General features: G+C 41.5%; 1 protein-coding gene and 1 non-coding gene across 3 annotated transcripts in view; both read left to right on the forward strand.

The window, feature by feature from the left end:
- The window catches only part of JAZF1 (JAZF zinc finger 1), a 337,745-nt gene that overhangs the window by 58,908 nt on the left and 266,624 nt on the right, over positions 1-12,213 (forward strand). The window lies entirely within an intron of this gene.
- On the forward strand, positions 3,305-3,406 carry LOC113618643 (U6 spliceosomal RNA). Its single transcript, XR_003432074.1, has one exon. It is a non-coding gene; the product is annotated as a U6 spliceosomal RNA (small nuclear RNA).

The raw sequence follows: 12,213 nt of genomic DNA on the forward strand, positions 1-12,213 counted from the left end.
TGGTGGGAGTCCAGACTGCTTGGAAGAGGTCTGTCTGCGGGGAGGTATGGGAGGAGAAGCTGCATCAGAAGAGACTGACAGCTCTATCTCTGACGGAAGAACTCGTATGTCATTTGGTTTTGGCTCAGGCATGAATCTTTGTTTCTTTCCCCCAAAGAAACTAAAATCAGATAAAAGAAGATTTAAAATTGGAGCTTAGAATATTTTTTTCTGCTTTTAATAATTCATTTACTTAAATAGACATAAACAAGGCCACTTGCTAGCTGCTGTTAGGTAGGAAGTCTCTCTATTTCAAAGGTTTTCCTAAATGTAAGGAGTATTCTTTGATCTTGAAAACCAAAATTTTTCTTCCCTTGTGAATATTGCCACCAAACAGTCCTCAAAGGTGGCTTGAGTGAGAGCTACTGGTAGTTTCCAAGGTCTTGGGATTCAGCTATACCGAAAGACCACGACATCGAAGGATTATTGTAAATTGAGGGCACAGATTTACTTGTGAGTAACGGAACAGCTGCCTAAAATAACATCTGAAGGGCAATTACCTCCAGTCTACTTTGATGAATGTGGGCTTTATAATCTGTGGCCAATTAAGACTATCAGTTCTTCTGGGCCCCACAGAGAAATGTACAAACAGGAGACACCCTTATCTACATTGGCCACATGTGCATGACTGTGCTTCTGTTAAATTTGACTTGTTTTCAGCTCAAGCAAAGAATAACTGGTCTTTGACTTTGAGGAGATTCAGGAAACATTACTGAGTGCCCATTGCCATTTCAGTAGGCACAAGGAGTGGGATGAAAACATCCCACATCCCCTCTTGGGTTTCGTGTGAAGAGTGGGGAGCAGATCAACATGAATACAGGGAAATAGACACGGAGCTCATGATAAAAATCCTGGCATTTGCACATCATGCTGCATCTCATGGCTTTATAGATGACTTCTGGATTCTACCAGCCTGTTCCAAAGAATACTTTTCACAGGGTTATTCTTATTTTGAACTTGTAGATACTTTTAATTGCAGTTCCACGTTACCTTGCCTGGGTGCTCCTGCTGGTACCAGCCACCTCCTTCAGGGTGCTCTCTGGCTTCCTGTAGGGGCAGCTCCCAGGCCAGAGCAGAGAATGCAGCATTGATACAGCAAGATAAGGGAAGCCCCGGATTTCACAGGGGCAGTGAGGGGCGAGCGGTCTGGCATCTGGAAAATGTATGCCTTAGAGTTTAGTTGTTTAGCATCATTGAGGTCTCAAGCAGTCTGCAGGCAGTGGGGAACTGGAAAGAGGGCAACAGTGTAGAACTGGGCAAATCCATCACTTGGGGTGGCTTTTCTGGGTTAGTTGGGCCTCAGCTCAGCAGTGGCTGTCGGAAAATTGTCAGACAACTTGGGAACACATGCATGGATTCCAGGGGAAAAGAACTGCTTGCAACGAGCAGTTCAGACATCTTCTACCCTGTGGGACAAAGGGCAGTATGCCCGCTCATCTGCCATTCATATTTATTCACTTTATTTTTTAGCGCTTGATACTGTGACTTAACCTCTCCCTGCCTAAGTTTCCTCAAGAAGCAAGATGGGTTTGATGAACTGGAGTCAGAGGGTTTCCTTGGCTGTTATGTTCTGTGATTGTGGAATTCTGCTAGGAAAGATGCATCCGGTCCTGAAAGACCTCTACTCCAGCTAGGAAGTTTCATTAAACTAATGAAGAATAAAACAAAACAAAGCAGCATGAAAACTTTAAGCACTTTCACAAGGTAAACGGTGTCATAAGACAGAAAGGAGCTGATGGCCCCTGCCACGGGCCGGAGTGCCCAGGAGAGTCTTTACAGAGTTTGGAGGGTTTGGACTGTGTATTTCAGGATGGGCAGGGTTTAGAGGGCGAGGAAAGGAGAAGGCATGCAGAGCAGGAAGGGAAGGGAAGGCCAGAGTGGGACAAATGGAAAAGACATCTGTCTTGCTCAGTCTTGGATCCAACACTTAGTAGAGGCTTGTTAGGCATCCTTGAATATGTAAATATACCAGAATATAACTTCTGGTCTAGATTTATTTATAGATACAGTTATCTAGGGGACTAGTGGGGTGAAGGGCAGGGAAAAAACAGGCTAAGACAAGTTAAGCAGGAATTTATTGTCTGTTTATTGCTGTGTCCCAAATGCCTAGAATAGTGCCTGGTACCTAGTGGGTACTCAGCAAATATTAATTAAATGAATGAAATGATCAATGACATGACTTCAGACTGTCAGGTAAGTAAATGGGGAACATTGGAGGTTTTGGAGAAAGTACCATTTAGGAAAGAATTGATTGTAAATGGGGGAGTGAGGAAACAAGGAAACCAGTTAGGAGATTAGGAAGTAAGCACAGGGTCATGAGGTGGGTCTGAAATATGAGGGGCACTGGAAACAAGAGGGGAGAGCAGGATGCGGGATTGGCTGTTGTGGGGTGTGAAGAGAGTCAAAGATGCCTAAAATGGAAGGTGTGAAGGTGTCTAGGAGAAGAGGAAGATGACATAAAGGGGAGCAGGTAGGGTTTAGCTGGAGGAGAGGGGCACTTAGGTAGCGCGTGGGGGTGAATCGCCTCCATGAGGTGCTCGCAAGTTGAAAAAAGGTTGCAATTCAAGAGCGTCGTCTCAGGGCTGGAGATCAGGTTTGTGAGTCATTGACTTGAGAAGCAGCGGCTCAGGGGATGTGGGGTGGGTGGGGGGTGGGGGTGATGGGGAGACAGGGAGGCCACCCCTGGGGGAGCACCGCCATGGCCTCTGTTCACAGGACTGGTGGCTTCTACCCCGACTCTTTCTTTTAGAAACATCACAGACATCCTGGAAGCTATGTTCTATTCTCGTCTGGGGAGTTTTGACTTCTCAGGATTCTTCTCCTGGCCCACTTCCCCAGCATTTCCTCTATTACTTATGTTGGAGCATTCTGTTGCCATTGTTATTTTTCTGGTACTATTATCCCCTATGTGAAACTCTATAATTTGTGTCAAATACATGAGCATCCTCTATAGGAACTGATCTCCTTTCTATTTTCGAAGGGTATACTGCTCAAAACTCTGTGTGTGTGTCTAAATCTCTCTTAGAAACTGAGCTATAAGGACTAATTTCACAACCTCAAATGACAATATACAGTATGCATTTATTGAATACAACTTGACAGACGCTAATATAGCAGATGTGAATTCATATTGGAACAAAAGGACATAGAATACCTATAGAATACTATACCTTTCTCATTTTTACTTTAAAAGTTCTGGTTTACTAGAAACTTCTGAATAGAATTAATTGGGAATTTTAAATCCTTGTTAAAGAATATTTTCCACGCTCATTTCGGCAGCACATATACTAAAATGGAATGATACAGAGGAGGTTAGCATTCCCTGTGCAAGGATGACACACAACTTCATGAAGCATTTATGTATCTTTATGAAAACTCAAAAAAAAAAATCAGTTTTCACTTTTCCAACTCAGGTGGACCAGATATCTTCTGAACCGCCCTCTCTTTTCTCCCTCCTTTCTTTGTTTTTCATAAATCTTTTGAATATCACACTGGTGATTACCTAAAATGAACTTGGATAAGCCAGAATTTTGTCACTGATGAGAGTTTTGACAAACTTTCCTTGTGGTGTGCTGCTTGCCTTTTAAACAAATGACTCGCGAAAAACAATTTGGCAGCCTCGCAATTGTAAATTTCTCAGCGGCACTTTGTGTCTGTATATCTCTTTCAGGTCAAGCGTCTGCTGAAAAGCTATTGAGGATGACGCGGGAGTAAAGATACCGCTGTATGAATGCAGTTTTTACCAAAAAACTTGGCAGTTCCTGTAAATAAGTGAAGATCATAACTTGTATTTACCTCTGTAATGTCTAGACTAGAGAATAAGAACCATGAGTTTATAAAAATCCAGGTTGCTGTCTATAAAAATAGAAAAGTATTTTAAAATTATGGTTCCAGTGGGGTAGTGATGAAATTTTTAGTGTATGGTCTTGGACCAAGTGGGTAGCTATCTGGAGAAAGATGAAGTTGTTTCTGTATCTCATACCGTTCAAATAAATTCCATCTTGACCAGTTCAATTTATATGATCAGTGTGATCTTCAAAAGAATTATGAAAAGAAAGGAGGGAGAAATCAGGAAGGCATTCATAAAATGGTCTGGTCTACTTCATTTGGAAAAAGTGAAAATGATATTTTTAACAAGGATTTCAAAATATGAATATATATTCATATCTGCTTAAAATGAAAGGACTGGAAGAAACGTGTAAATTCCTTTTGACTTTGAAGTTAAAAGTTAAGCCTTTTAAACTATGACTCAAAATTCAGAAACCAGAAAAGAAAAAAATTGATAAATTAGACTAAATTCAGATTAAAAAATGTTACCTGGTAAAAAACACAATAAGTAAATTCAAAAGACAAATAACAGTTGAGGGAAGAAATTTACAGTGGACAAAGGGCTAATCTCTATATATAAAGAGCTCCTACAAATGAATAAGAAAATGACTGGCAAACCAGTAGAAAAATAGGCAAAGGACACAAACATATGATTCACAGAACAAGAAATATAGATTGTCTCTAAACCAAATAAAAGATCTTCAGACTCAGACATAGTAAGAGAAATGCAAATTTAAACTAAGTAGCACTTTTTACTTCATTGGACTGGCAAAAATTCTGAAATGTGATAATCGTACATTGTTGACCAGATGTGCACCGTACTCCTGAGAGTACAGAATTGCACAACCCTTATGCAGGCCAATTTAGCTGTGTCAAGATTACAAATGCAGTTACCCTTTGACCCAGCAATCTGGCTCTGGTACTTTTTCCCTGCAGGTACCCCTTGAATACATATAAAGTGACGTATGTAGGAGGTTTTTCATTAGTCCATTGTTTATAATAGAAAAGATTGGAAACAATTCAAATATCCATTAGTAGGAGACCAGTGAAATAAACTGTGAATCCTCCATACAATTGAATATTGTGTAGCATTTAAAGAGAACATGGAAACTCTTCATGCAGTGATATGGAAAGATCTCCAAGATATACTATTAAAATGAAAAAAAGCAAGGTGTAGAACAGAGTAGGTAGTGTGCTACCTTTGGTGTAGAAAGGAGTCTACATTCATATCTGCATGAAGAAATACTGAAAGGATAAGCAGACAGAAAAAAGAAACTTAATAAAATGGTTCTCTTTAATGAGAGGGTGGGGGGGTGGACAGAAAAAGGGTGAGGGTAGCACTGTCTGTTGTATTATTTTTATTTGTGAACCATGTGAATTATTATCTATTCAAAACAAAAAATAAGTTACATGTTTGTAAAATTGCATTTCAGTGGCACTTTAGCATATGTCCAAGGGCTGGAAATAGCTCCCCAGACATTTATCATCTCTTGTTTGGACTCTTGGCTACAGCCTGCTCAGTGGGTCTTGTATGTAATTTATCTGGAGCTGTGCTGTCTAGTATGGTAACCACTCACCACATCTGGCTTTTGAGCGCTTGAAATGCGGCTCTTCCAAATTGAGATGAGCTGTAAGTGGGCCAGATTTAAAGACTTAGCATGAGAAAAGAAGAATGTAAACTATCTCACTATCACATTAATAATTTTCAAAATATTGACAGATTATAGTGAATGATAACAGTTTGGATTAAGGGAGTTAAAATATATTATTAAATTAATTTCCCTTGTTTTTTCTTACCTTAAATGTGGCTCCCAGAAAATTTAAAATTACATATGTGGCTTGGCTCTGTGGCTCGCATTTAGTTTTTTTTGTACAGCACTGATTTAGAGTCCTGTCCACACTTGGCCATGTCTGCCAGAATTACTTTCTTTAAAAAAAAAAAAAAAGGCTAAGCATGCTTTAAAACCTTCGCTGACTCTTACAAGCCTATAGAGACCCTTTGTAATAGTCTGAGATGCTTCCTTTACCCGTTCCCTACCTCCCTCGTGAATAAACACTGCTTCTCTTCACTCCCCAGACTGCAGGCCTCTTCGTAAATATGAACCTTTGAATGTACAGTCCCTTCTGCTTGCAGTGGTCCTGAACCTCCATTTCTTTGCCTTGAAAACTCCTACTTGTCTTATAAACCCAATTCATGTGGCCCCTTCTTTGATGACGCTTCCCTGGTTCTTCTGTCCTATTTCTTTATAGTATTTGGTATACCTGCGTGTTCTCACGCTCATCATCTGATACCACCATTCATCTTTTCAAGGGTTTTGTCACCCTCACCAGACTGTGAGCTCCTGGAGGGCAGAGCCAATTGTTTTTGTGTTTCCAGAACCTGAAACTGCCAGTAAATAAACTCCAAAAAGTCACTAGGAAAATGAGGTTGGTTGTGTTTCGTTGAGAGCACACCCATTTACCTGCCTGGCCTGTGTATTGAGGAAAGCAGGCTCAAACCCTGCAGGTCTTCGCTTGGTTAAAGATAAACCTCTTTGCATAGCAAACAAACTTATTGTTACCAAAGGGGGAAGTGGGGGGGAAAGGATAAATTAGGAGGTTGGGATTAACATATACACACTACTGTATATAAAATGGGTAAATAATAAGGACTTACTATATAGCACAGGGAACTATATTCAGTATCCTGTAATAACCTATAATGGAAAAAAATCTGAAAAAGAATAGATATATACATATGTATAACTGAATCACTTTGCTGTACACCTGAAACTAACACAACATTGTAAATCAACTATACTTCAATTAAAAAAAAAAAAGAATAGACCTCTTTGGAATGTTCTAGCTTTAAACAGGCCAGCCTTCTTACAGGCAGAAGACTACAAACTGCGAAGATGTCAGTAGCACCAAACCCACCATGAGTCGTGGTTTCAGGGTTGTGTTCTGACTGGAAGGTGAGAGGTGTTTGTTCAGTCAGAGAACAGAAATCTCCATGCTGGCCGAGTGCCCGTGTTTGTAGAAGGTGAAGGTGGCAGGTAGTTGCCAGAAGGTGAAAGCATGGGTGGAGGCTGGCCGGCCACAAGAAGGCTATGAGTTAGAATAATAATGAAGTTCTCCATTATTCCATGGTCTTGTCGATCTTACTTCGGTGACCGTCTTACCTGCTTTTTAAAATTCCCGTCGTCCTCATCTGCTTGTGGGGTCTTAAGCTTTTGCTTGAAAGAGGAAATAAGAGTAATAAACAGAATATCCAGGGTTGGTGGAACAAAGATTTTAGGAAGGAAAAACTTGGAATTTTGCGGGAAACTGCTCTCCTTAGTTAAGTCACCAAAAGACTCATGTTTACATCCAGATTTTAGAAGCTTTCTTACCATTGTTCAGGATCCATTTGTTTCTTATATTACAATTCAGATATTGTCACTAGGCAAAGCTTCTTGTGCCACGGTCATAATCAGTTGGATGGGGAATGCTTTCTTTTGCAAAACTTGGAGGGCTGGTGGTGTAGTAGGAAGCACAGTGTTTTCAGGGGGCTAGAAGAACTGGTCTGAAGCCAGGATTGCCACTTGCCTAGTGGTGTGAGCGTAAACAAGTTACGCCACCTCTCTGAGCCTCATTTTTCAGTAACATGAGGTTATAAACACCTCCTGGGTTGTGAGCATTGCAAGGAGAATGAACACTGGTGCTAATATGGCTCCTGGACCATGGTGGGTTTTGATAAATAGTATTTATAGCTCCAATGCGAATGTAGATTGTCTTTTGCAGCTGTCTGGTGTTGAATCGCCAAATGAGCACACCCAAGGCAGAAGAGGAGTGTGTCCTTTCATAATTGTGATGGACTGCAGTGATTGCTGGACAGTGGCAATCCTTACAAACTGCTCTTCAGAGCCTCACGGTCATCTGAGCGGGGGTAGGGGGTTAGGGGTCAGGATGCCTGGCTGGAGAACTGGCTTTACCGTTAGTTAGTCCCATTCATTCTACCTCCTTGGTCCTGAGTCTCCTGGTTTGTAAAATGAAGGTGTTGATCTTTCCCATCTCTAAAATGCTCTAGTTCTGTCTCCAGAAAACAGCGGAAGTGTCCCCTGGTGGTTGGGCTGCGTTGTTCGCAGGGTAGCATTTCACTGCGCCCAACTCTGAGAACCTGGAAACTGCACAGCTGGCTCTGCCACCTCTGAATAGCCCCAAATCCAAGGAGTGTCCCCGTTTCCCTTTGGGATTATGTCCCAAGGCAATAGTCTTCTTTCTGGGCTCCCCATGGTCAGCTTGCACATTCTCCCAGGACCCACCCAGCTGCATCTGTCACCAGAGATACTCACTTTTTTTCTGGAGTTGAGATCTGTTTCCTCCTCATTCTTCGGAAAAGAGAGAGAGACTCATCATTTTAAAGAGGGAGATTATCAGGCTTTCTTAAAAAGTAACTTTGGTGCTTAGTAAACATTCTTATAAACATTTTGCTTTCTCTTAGGCACTTGGAGTCTGTGGTCAGCCTCCTCTGCCTCCTTGTCTTATGTGACCCCTCACCTTGAGGGCCCATCCTTCATTCTTGTTTGAGATGGAGGGACACAGCACTTTGTGTGCCTTGTGACCAGATAATTGGAGCTGACAGTAATCAAGATTTGGGGCTAATCATCATTAAAGGGTAATTTCATTGCTGCCCATAATTGATCTTGTCTTAAACCCATTATTGCACTTCTTTTGTCACATGATTAAAAACGAAAAAAATGCTCCTGGCAATAAACTTTTGAAAACGGGTTTCCTACATTCAGTTCTTTTTCAAACTGACTTTATAAATTTCAGGTGTGCCTTTATTAATGTAGTGATTTGCCTGCTTTATATTACATATTCAAAATAAGAGAAAATTGAAACAGTTCACCATTGAAGTAAATGTTACAAAATCAGCATCTGGTTTGAATAATGAGGTTTTTTTGTCCAAGTTTTGCTTCATTGAACGAGGCTAATAAAATTGCCCTTAGTTGTTATGTGACTTCACTAACTTTTGGTTCCTTTAAGTTGCCAATTTGGAAGCCACTAGGGTTTCCTTTCGAAAGTTCTTTCCTAGTGGTACTTGTTTTAAGTGACTCTCAGACAGCTTTTGGTCACCAGCAGGGTGGAGATGATGATAAATCCCTGATCACAAAATCACGGGCTTGGGACATTTCAGGTATCTTCTCCTCCATTCAAGCTGTTGGATCAAGAGCAGAGTGAAAAAAGAGGTCTAGAGTCAGAACGCTAGAGACAGATGTTGGTATGGCAGCAACATAATATCCATACTATCTGAGGTCAGGTACCTAGACACTGTCTCCAAGTTCTGTTTCTACCTTGAACTCGGATGCTTGCAGAGATATAGTTGCACCTGGGTACTGATAATGCTGCTTGGAGGACACAAAGCCATTCCCACTATGGCTGCCGATAAAAACACGCACAGGCACATAACATGCCATGCACACACACATTCCTAGGAAGTTTCTTGAAGGTAGCTACACTTTTTCTACTAGGTTTCCTGATCCATAGAGATCCATGCTGTAATACTTACAACATACTTTCAGATTGATCATTTGGTTTTGGCTTTCAGAAAACCACTTTTAACATGGAATTGGTAGATTCTATTATCCCTCTTTCCTAATGAGGAACCTCTTCAAAGAAGTATTGTGACTTATTCAAAGGTATATAGCTGTCACCTGGTAGGAAGGAATGGTATTTTATAAAGGCCTAGTTTTACATTTTATCACAAAACCTGTACTGCATGTATGATAATCCTGTATTGCACATTCTACTTCAATGAAAAGCTTGATGAATGAATGAATGAAATGAACAAATGAAGAAACAAACAAAACAAAACAAAATCCTGACACAACAAAACCCTAAAGGGAAGTATCTCCTGTAGTCAGATAGTAAAAGCATGGCATTTTTTAGCTAAATAGAAAAACAACAGAAGATCCCTTTATCTATGAATACTTTGATACACAGATTGTTATCAAATACAAACTAGGCTGAGGTTGACTATCAGTTCCCTACTTTCTTCAACCAGATGTAGCTGTCCATTGCAGTAGGGCCTTTGGGAAGCTGTAGGCAGGAAGATCAGAGCATTGGTCCATCTTGTTGAGTGGGTCACAGGAAATTATCCCGCTCTACTTTTTAAAAAATTTTCTTAACAATTGTGTTTTCTACTCTGCTCCTCACAAGGAGAAAACTTTTGGGTGGAATCGAATGAGGCTCGTGGGTATGAGCGTGAGTTCAGGTAACTGAAAGTTTGGCCACCTCTGTGGTCAGCATGTGGGCACGTCACCCACCAGGTCTTAATCTTTTGGGACATTGGGGCAGAAAAATAGGTTCTTCTCTCACCTTGTTGACAGAACTCCACTTTCTTTGTCTGAGAATCCTGGAATCCTTGCTCTCTCTTTTTTTTAAGCTTTATAATTCTTTGTAGTCAGTTTTTCTCCCCTCTGGATCATGCTTCTTTTAAAATTCTAACTCTTGAAGAGCCAAATGGATGTTTTCCTTTTTTACTGATTAACATGTGTGATGTGCAAGTGTTCCTTAAGAAATACCTCGTATACGTTGTAATTTAACCTCTGCAGCTTCATTCCAGGCTCTTTCCTGACAACTCCTTGCTGAATCCTACTCTTTTAAATTCCCTTAGGGCATTTTAAGATTCCAGGCCTCAAATTCCTGTCTCTTTGGACTTGGTTGCTTCTCTCTATTTGGTTTCCTCATGTGTAAAATGAGTGAAGTACTGGCTATTTCACAGTGTTGGTGAGGCTTAGTTGAGATGGTGTAATTGGAAGTGTTTTACGAAGTGGTCAGTGCTATTATTATTGACACTTTTTCATGGGGAGGTGATTGATACAGATAGAGATTAGATTATTTTCAGATGAATTATGTAGGGAAGGTAGGATATCAGAGTTGCCTGAATAAGGAAAGGGATGAGCCCTTATAGATCAAGGCACCTCATCATGGGATTATTAGATCAACGAGGTACTGAGTAAGTGAATATCAGAGGAACGGATAGAACTGGCAGGGAAGAGGGAAGACAAAGAACATGAGCTGGTTGGATTATCTAGAGAGATGAGCTTGGAAACCAAGGGAATGGGCTCTCTTGCCACCAAAATGTAATTAAAGGAGCATAACGAAACTAGGATGCTGGTGACCTTAGGCACTGAATGAATTTGGCATTGCTGGACAGGTAAACACAAAGAGTTTGGAAAGTTAATCCAGCCAAGAAATTAATTGGACCTGGGTACACCTCTGTCTGCTAGGAAGAAGCCATGCTGAGAGCACAGGACCTGGCTCAGAGGAGGCGTTGAATAAATGTTTGTTGAATTGATAAATGGCTGCAATAGAAATGATGTAGATAACCAGTTGCAGAAGTGAGCTCAGGTTAACTATCACTCTGCCTTGAAAAAGCCTGTCCTCTGAAGAAGAGAGTCGTTGCATCCCACCCAAGTGAACCTCTGCAGCCTGGGGAGGGCATGGTTTAACACCGCCCCCCCCCCCCCACAAGAGTATGTGTTTGTCTAGCGCAGGGAAGTGAGATGTGCCTGGTAAGATGTGATGTAAAAGCCTTTAGTCTTATGTCTCCTATGGTTTTTTTTGTTTGTTTGCGGTACGCGGGCCTCTCACCGTTGTGGCCTCTCCCGTTGCGGGGCACAGGCTCCGGACGCGCAGGCTCAGCGGCCATGGCTCACGGGCCCAGCCGCTCCGCGGCACGTGGGATCCTCCCGGACCGGGGCACGAACCTGTGTCCCCTGCATCGGCAGGCGGACTCTCAACCACTGCGCCACCAGGGAAACCCTCTCCTGTGTTTTAATTTGAAGGTCACTGCTAGTTTAATAAATGATCCCTATGAAATTGTTTTAGTTCTATTTTAGGATCTGGAAAGTGGAGTAAACTAAGTTAGATGTGTGTGTCCAGTGATGGTAACAGTGACTCCGTGTATTCTTTCCTTTGAACCACTATAGAATGGCATTTTGTTCTGTTAATATTGTAACCTGTGGAGTCACTGTGTCCTTTATTCCTCCTTTGTTTGTGTACCTTGATGACATTTTAGTTAATCTTGTATCTTGTCTGGTCTCTGCTGGTCTGCTGTGGGTGGTCGTGGTCTCTGGCTTTCACAGATGCAGTGTCATTTTTGGCTCATGAGGACAATTGAAACATTAGATCCTATGTTCCTGGCTCTTTCATGCTGTATATCATGAAACACATCCCCAGCTGAGGTTTCATCACTGTGGTGTGCAGAGCACAGTGACTACAGGTATCAGAAGATCCTCTGCCCTCCAAAGCCCTTTGTTTTTTTCCTCTAGGTCACCTGGCACAGAGGCGAGCATGACTCCTGCTTCCGTTTTCTGCAGG

This window comes from Aethalodelphis obliquidens, unplaced genomic scaffold, assembly GCF_003676395.1.
Source record: "Aethalodelphis obliquidens isolate GAN/ISIS:26980383/991018 unplaced genomic scaffold, ASM367639v1 scaffold5, whole genome shotgun sequence".
Classification (NCBI taxonomy): domain Eukaryota; kingdom Metazoa; phylum Chordata; class Mammalia; order Artiodactyla; family Delphinidae; genus Aethalodelphis; species Aethalodelphis obliquidens.